Here is an 8,195-nt window from a genome sequence, read left to right on the forward strand (position 1 = left end):
ATAATATTCAATATGGCCGCTTTATACCGGTGCCGTACGCTGGGTACGCGCCGTGCTCGCCTCGCTGGCTTTGCGGCATGCCTCAGCTGCCGCGTTTTAATGGCCAGGAGACTAAAGAGCCTCTACTGACGCCCATACAAACAAGCCACAAGTGAGTGAACAGGACGTGCGACTTTATTGGCAGAAGAAAAAGCAGTGCACCTTCTCATACAAGATCAGAAATAAAATTTGCATGTCGAGATGCGCTGAAACCATTAACGCGAGCTCGTAAACTGCTCATTTTCGTCGCCGCACATGGCGATCTGGTAACGAGCGACAATCAGTAGCGCAAGCAAATTGGGCAGTGCACCACCTGTTTTCATTAACAGTCGCCGTAACTTACATTGCGAAGCAATCGGGTGACGCAAGGCATCTGCTGCCGCAACCAACACAGCGACATGGACTAAACGGCATTTTAGCGTTCCCGCCTTTCCAACCTGCACGTTTCTTTTTGTTCTTTCGGGGGCCGCTAATGTGTAACTCATAGTTGGTGCCCCACATTCTTAATGTGGGCATCACCATTTTGCAGCCACTTTTGCAGGCCTTTCCACCTATGTGGCTATCAACTTTGGACCATGTAATAACGTGTGCTGTCTCCGCTCACGCCACATCACGGCCGATGAAGGCCCACAAGCATAATTTGCCGGCGGCTGCAGCAATAATGTCGAATGGGGAGAGCACCAATTACGGTGCATGTAAATTGGGAGTCTTTGTCGCTGTGTGGACGGCAGGAGCAGATGGTTACCTCGGGAGACTGTTGCCCATGCAGCTAACCAGGTCGCCACACCGAAGAAACATAACACGGCGACCATTATCAAATTAGACTCTGCATTCAATCACCGCAAAAGGTTCAGACAATACACTGTACATTGGCTAAGATCCATATGACAACAGTGGGCATTCACGCACTACAAATTGCATACAGCTTATTCAGCTATCCGACTTCAGGCACAGTGCTTGCCTACGTCGCACATGGTGGTCTAGTAACGAGTGACAACCAGCAACACAAGCAGATTGGTCAGTGCCCCACCTGTTTACACTGACAGTCACCGTAACTTGTACTGCGAATCAATCGGGTGACGCAGACACCTGCTGCCATAGCCTACACAGCAACATGAACTACCCGGCATCCTAGTGTTACCTCCTTTCCTACATGCGCGTTTCTTTTTGTTCTTTCGGTGGCCACTAATGTGTTGCTCACACTTGGTGCCCCACCTGCTCTCAATATGGATGTGGTCTGTTTTGTGGGAATCGCCATTTCGCAGCCACTTTTACAGGCCTTTCCACCCATGTGGATATCAACTTCATACACTTCAAACCATGTAATCATGTATGATAGTCTCTGTTCACGCCAAATCATGGCCAAAGAAGGCCACAAGCACCCTTTAACCACGGCTGCAGCAGGAAAGGACAAACAGGGAGCACCAATCACACTACATGTAAACAGGGAGTTTGTGTCACTGTGTGGACTGCAGGAGCAGGTGCTTACCTCGAGAGGCCATTGGCCAATACAACTGAACAGGCTGCCACATCCCAGAAATGTAACACGGCAACCATGACCAAGTGGGACAACATTGAAACAAGATTATGCAATCAAGCATACTCTAACATAATGCTCAATCTATACATTGGCACTATGCATTGGCTACGATCTACATGACAACAGTGAGCATACACGCACACGGGTTGCTTGTGGCACATTCAACCGTCCGACTGTAGGCATAGTGCTTGCCTTCGTCGCACACTGCAGTCTGGTAACAAGCAACAACCAGCAGCGCAAGCAGATTGGACAGTGTGTCCCACATGTTTGCACCGACAGTTGGCGTTGAATATGAGGAGCTTGCATTGCGAAGCAATCGATTGACGCAAGCATCTGCTGCCACAGCCAACAGCGACATGGAGTGCCCGGCCTTTTAGCGTTACCGCCTTTCCAACCTGCATGTTTCTTTTTGTTCTTTTGCATGCCACTAATGTGTAACTCACGCTTGGTGCCCCACATTCTCTATATATGGGCATGGTTGGTTTTGTGAACATCACTATTTTGCAGTCACTTTTGCAGGCCTTTCCACACATGTGGATATCAACTTCATACACTTAGAACCATGTAATTATGTATGAGAGTCTCCGTTGACGCCAAATCATGGCCGAGGAAGACCACAAGCAAAATTTGCACACTGCAGCAGCAGGAAAGGACGGAACGGGGAGCACCAACCACGGTGTGCGTGTAAATTCGCAGTCTATGTCACTGTGCGGACTGTAGGAGCAGGTGCTTGCCTCGAGAGACTGTTTCCCAATGCAACTGACCAGGCTCCCACATATGAGAAACGTAACACGGTGACAAGTACCAAGTCGGACAGCGCCGAAACCAAATTCTGCAATCAATCACTTCAATGTAGCTTGCACAAAAACACAGGCTGTCGAGCAAGAATAGCAATTCTGAATGAGACTAGGAATTCAATATGGGAATGAGAAAGCTTGCATTCAAGAAAGAAGCCACTCTACCTTGCAAGCATTGAAAGCCAAAAACATTAACAAAAGTTAAATGCTACATAGCACACAGTGTAAAGGTTAATGCAAGACACACGCTAATGCTGCATCAGCTATTTCAGGAGAGGAATTGCACATGGCAACATACACTAGAAAGAACTGCTACACATATGTTATGCTACTAGACAGTGACTGGCATTAAGTATGAGCAAAGAATCGGTTGACCTTTATTGTTTGTATGAGGAATAGGAATGATCTCTAACAAAAGTGTGGAATGAAAAAGCTTGCATTCATTGAAACAAAATTATACTTGGCAAGAACTGGCAAGGCCAGGAAGCTGACTAAGGAAGGGCAAGCTGACAGAACACTCTTAGCCAGCGTCATCTGTGCTTGTTCAGAGGTTGCAGGTACATCTGAAGACAAATAATTTTTGTTGTTGAGGTACCTGGATGACTCGGCCAATATCCGTGCTGGTGGAATGATGGCGTAGGCTCTTTTCACTCTTGAAACAGTCGTCCGTAGACTTGATATCTCATCCAAATAATTCTGCAATGGCTTCTTTTTTTGTGGTCTTGCGAATTCAGCTCCAGCCCCTTCCTGTTGGTGTAGATGGGGGCTCCCGTGATGACCAAGATGTACTTGGCACAGACTCTGTTGGGGCAGAACAATGGCACATGAGATACAGCAGAGATTATCCAAACTCATGTAGTGTTTTCTTTTATGTTCGAACTAATTATGCTGAACTGTAAACATGAACAAATGTTCATATCATCTGCTACAAACAACTGACATGTCTCTCAAGACTAGCAAGCCAATACAGCATATATCAAGCATATTTATTTCTGAACCAGGTGTTGTTTACCTTGTAGTAGCAGCCAAAGTCCACACAATGACCTTGTTGTAGCAGGCAGCAGCTTCTGTTTAGTGCATGGAGTGTGTTGCTTTATACTGGTGCCATCCTCATTACTGCATGTCTGGAACAGAAATATTGACTGCATCAGAAATTGAATAAGCACAATTTTGCAATATAAAATGCGTAAAGGTGCGACATATACATTGCAATGGTTTGTGACTACAGAACACATGCAAATGTACTGTTTGTTCTAGGGTGCTTAAGCAGCATGGTAAATAAATATGGTTACTCTCCGTAAAAGTGATCTCTGCGTAACTACAATGCATGTCAACAGCTTAAATATTATTAAGATCAAAAATAAGTACATTCGTGCGCTCGTTTATACACTAGAAGAGATCACACTGCTGATTTCACAAGCAAATAGATGAAAGACATGAAGCTATTAGAAATGATGCATTCTTTTTGTGCATGAACGTGATGCACCGCTTCACTACTGCAAAAATAGATGTCCTGAGGTAAGCCAAACTGAACAGCAAGAACATTTGGAACCAACAGGTACGAAATATGGGTGAATTATCATGTGTGCAACTGTTTAATACATTAAATTCAGTACTTTAGCTTCAGTTTATCAAAAGGTTATTCGGTTCTGTGAACGAAAGATGTTGCCGGCGGACTCGAAAAAAAAAATATATTGATAAGGCAACTCAGTCACTTATGGCTACGGCTACAACGAGATGAAAAATGTGACGCGCGTTCCGATATCGTTTCTCTTTCGTGAATGTGTGTATAATGATGGCCTCGCAACTGAAAGTTTATTTCGGAAACAGCAACGGAGGGTCCTGACTGCCCTTATGTAATGCAGCATCTAGTTCGTTAAGTTAACGAGACGAATAAATTACATAGCGATTGAAGCAGTGATGTTAAACGACTCACCGGTATTGCTGTCCCCAGTTGCAGCAGGACCCGGCTCCCATTTCGATGCAGACGTGTTCCACATGGCTCACGACTGAAACCTAGCTTTCAGGCTTACACCCCAAATGAAACAACGCGAGACATCGAAGCGCAGTAAACTGGTGTTAGCACAAAATACCCAACCAATGTACGAACCAAGGAATCCGTACCTGCCGCGCACGCGAACATACCGGTAAAAATTTTAAATCCAGGCCACAGGTCACGTGGGAGGTCGATGATGCTGAACGCTATTTTGCGTTTAAAATGACAAAAAACAACAAAGTTGGTAATGAAAAGTACAATGTAAAATTAGGAATTATAATTTTGTAGTCTTTATCATGCAATAACAACGCTTCGTTTACTGTTGAAGAAAGTTTGTAGGTTAAAATTGCGCTTACTACGGCGCCTCTAGCGGGAGATAATGTGCTCAACGGGGAACCTTTTTAATTGGTGTACTATGCCAGTTTCTTTAGCAGCGCCGCGCGGTCGATTTTTTCGCCCTCTGTGGCCATTTGTTGAACTTGAGAGTGTGCGGGCCCTGGCCGCACCGCGGCGCTCGCGTCGGCGCTGCGAGAGTTTGCGCTCTGACGACAGGTATCTCCCTCGCTCTCGGGCGGATACGTAACACGGTTGATAAAGTTCAAGTGCATCGTTCAGCTGTTTCGCAGTTGACGGTCAGGGCGAAAGGGGGCTCCCGTTTGCATGAAGCGTCGCCGCGCTGGTGCCGCTTCGTATCTCGTCTCCCGAGTGTGCGGAGCCGCTGCTGCGCGCGGCCGCTCAGCCGTTCGTGAAGGGCACGGCGCGATTCCTGCTAGCATCGTAGTTGGGTTGACACCTGATGCATGTAACCCGCCGTGGTGGCCTAGTGGCTATGATACTGGGCAGCTGACCCGAAGGACGCGGCTTCGATCCCGGCAGCGGCGGTTGCTGCATTTCAGTTGAGGCGGAATGCTAACGAATGCCCGTGTACTGTGCGACGCCAGCGCACATTGAAGAACCCCAGGTGGTCGATATTTCCGGAGACCTGCACTATGGCGTCTCTCATAGCCTGAGATGCTTTCGGACGTTGCACACTACGAAACCAAAAAGTCATGCTTACGCGCTGTCCGCTTCCGTCTGATCCACCGCACCCGCGTGCTCAAGGCTTGGGTACCAGCATGCATGCACCTCGTTCTCAAATAATATGCCACGGTCGTTCGCTCTCTTAAAGCGGTAGCATGCGAAGAGCCGCCGCATTTGTGAAATCAATGCGCTTGCATTAAAAGCCCCATGTGGAAGAAAAACAGGGTGCGCAATAGGTAGCTACAGGAGGTTCATTATTGTAATAGATAAAAGGGAGGCATTACATGTAAACCATTAATATATTCACCGCTGGCAGCGAAAGAGAAATCTACGAAAAATAATGATCCCGCACGGGTCCAAAAAATGCACTGGGGATTATTAAGTCTGAAGGCGAAAATCACTGCGTAAAATTGATTCGAAACTGCGGGGGTCGTTTGGGTACGGGAGAATAACGTGAAAGAAGTGTTATCGGGATCTTAAGATTTGGGGCAAACTGAAGAAAATGTCCCGAAGTGATGAAATTTATTGCTAGTGCATTGACAATTAAGGCTCTTAAGTGTTATCTCTTACGGGTGCAATGTATCGTCATCATGAATATGAAGAGAAATAAATTGAGATGTTTGTGCCACACCGGCGAGTATAATGGTTTTAAATAGTGCATCGGCCTCATACAATGATAGTCGGATATGAGGTTTTTGAAGGTAAATATGTCATTTTTGAAGGCCTGGTAGAAAGTGTGACTGAGTTTCCCGACCTTTGCACTTACTTCTTTTTTTTTTAAATGATTAAATATATGCTGGCGTTTACCTTTTGTTCGGGATCGTTTTTTTTGTGTGTGTATATATGGTAAGAAAAGGTGCGCTTCTCCTGCCCGCTTGTATTTAAATATTGCTGAGTATAAGTGTACACGTTTGGTAAGTGTACACGTTTGGTAACTGGCGATGATAACAGTATTTAAGACCAAAACAAGATGGTGGTTTTTCGAATGCATCGACTCTACGTAATAAATGGCCAGAAAGTGTAGGCTATGCGAATAATTTTTTTATGCGTGTGTTTTCAGAGCGATGATGATTGATTGTGGACACAGCAAGGGTATTTTAAGAATTTTTTTTAATGTGGTTATTCTCGCACATTTTTTAGCCGTTGATCTACCGGCTTCACGTACGATATTACTTCTGAACAATCAAATCTCAAGCCTGCCTAATGCTTGGTGAACGCCCCCCCGGCAGCGACCACATCTCGAAGCCGCCCGGGAATGGAGGCGTACAATGCCGGAACGAGAGCGGGGAGCGAACGAAGGTGGTCCCATTCTTCTTTGACTGCCCTCCACAAATCCTCTCGCCTCTGAGCTGAAATGGAACGACGGGCCAGTCGCCTTTTCATTTGTCCCCATACGTTTTCGATTATGTTGAGGTCTGCCCCCTTTGGGGGCCATGGCAATACTTGGATGCCAAGTTCTTGAAGCGTTTTTCCAACTTTCCTGCGTAGCAATGAGGGAAAAAAATAGGAGAGTCACAATACGCAAAGGCAGGAATTAATAGAGGAATGAAATGTTTGATTAAGAAACGGGATATTTCTTTGTGGAAAAAGAAGAAACGTTAGCGGATGTGCTATTCTCTCGTGAGAGCCTAACACGCTGGAGTGATAGTCAGGCAGTGTGTGTGCGCGTGTGAGTGTGCGCGTGTGAGTGTGCGCGTGTGCGCGTGCGTGCGTGCGTGCGTGCGCGCGTGCGTGCGCGCGTGCGTGCGCGCAAAATGTGAGAGCACTTTAATTACCCCTCCCGTTCGTCGCAATTCCAGGAGCCTTCCACATCGGTGCCTCGCATAACCTGAGCTGCATCGGGACGTTAAGCCTCATTCTCTCCATCCCCCCGACCTCCGCGCACTCTATCTTGGAGTAATGACAGGCTAAACGTGCTTTGCATTAGGAACATAGTGAATCGATTTTATTGAATCCAAGGCTTACTAGAAATGTGCTGCAAGTGTCTTTTCCTTCGTTATGGTACACATAGCTGTCTTCACTTAACCACCGAGAATGTTTACACATTAAAGTCCTTTCACTGTTTTCTTTCTGTGGGAGGTGTTTAGAGAGACGTTGCCAAGAATTTTCATCACGGTGCAAATAAGGTTATAATCTCTAAATACGACAGAGATTCTCCTTACCTCGCGGTGTGGATAGGGCTCCTGTCTTGCTGAAAAATATATACCCCATCTTTGAATGGGCCTTCCAGCGCAAAGGGAACAAGGACTTCCTCTATAATTCGAGTGTATTGGTCCGCGGTCAGGTTCCCATCAATAAGATGCAGCGGTCCAAGTCCTTGCCAGGTAACGGCGCCCCACACGCTGATAGAGCAGCGCCCACTAGCTGCCACTTGTTGGATGTACTGCTCGTCGTATCTGTAAAATGTGCGTTAATTTCACACTGAAATTCGCATTGACTGCGCAGATCCAACACTTGTAATAAATCACTCTGCTTACAAATGAAAGGCGCCTGTGTATTTTACAATAACAGTGCACGTTAAAAGAACCTTACGCAGTCTAAATTAACTCGCAGCCTGACATGCAGCATCCCTCAGAGCTCATGTGTAGGCTTGGGATGTTGAGCTCCACAAAGCAGCGTAACCAATGCACCTTGTAAAGAGAGACAGTATTCGTAATGTATTCGGTTACACAGAAACTGGCTTACCTCGTGCCGAGGAGTCTCCACACTCTGCGCTGCTGGTCCCACTTGGTGACAAATGTTGATTCGTCACTGAAGACGACTTCTCTCCAGTCTTCCTGCTGCCAAGACAAGTGCTCTGTCG

The 8,195-nt window shown here is 46.4% G+C and overlaps 1 long non-coding RNA gene across 1 annotated transcript; it reads right to left on the reverse strand.

The window, feature by feature from the left end:
- Nucleotides 1–2,873: 2,873 nt before the first annotated feature.
- LOC129385361 (uncharacterized) lies at nucleotides 2,874–4,411 on the reverse strand. The gene is made up of 3 exons (XR_008612926.1): nucleotides 4,313–4,411; nucleotides 3,389–3,500; nucleotides 2,874–3,177 (listed from the first exon to the last, which is right to left on the reverse strand). It is a non-coding gene; the product is annotated as an uncharacterized lncRNA (long non-coding RNA).
- Nucleotides 4,412–8,195: the final 3,784 nt, after the last annotated feature.

This window comes from Dermacentor andersoni, chromosome 8 (genome assembly GCF_023375885.2).
Source record: "Dermacentor andersoni chromosome 8, qqDerAnde1_hic_scaffold, whole genome shotgun sequence".
Taxonomy (NCBI): domain Eukaryota; kingdom Metazoa; phylum Arthropoda; class Arachnida; order Ixodida; family Ixodidae; genus Dermacentor; species Dermacentor andersoni.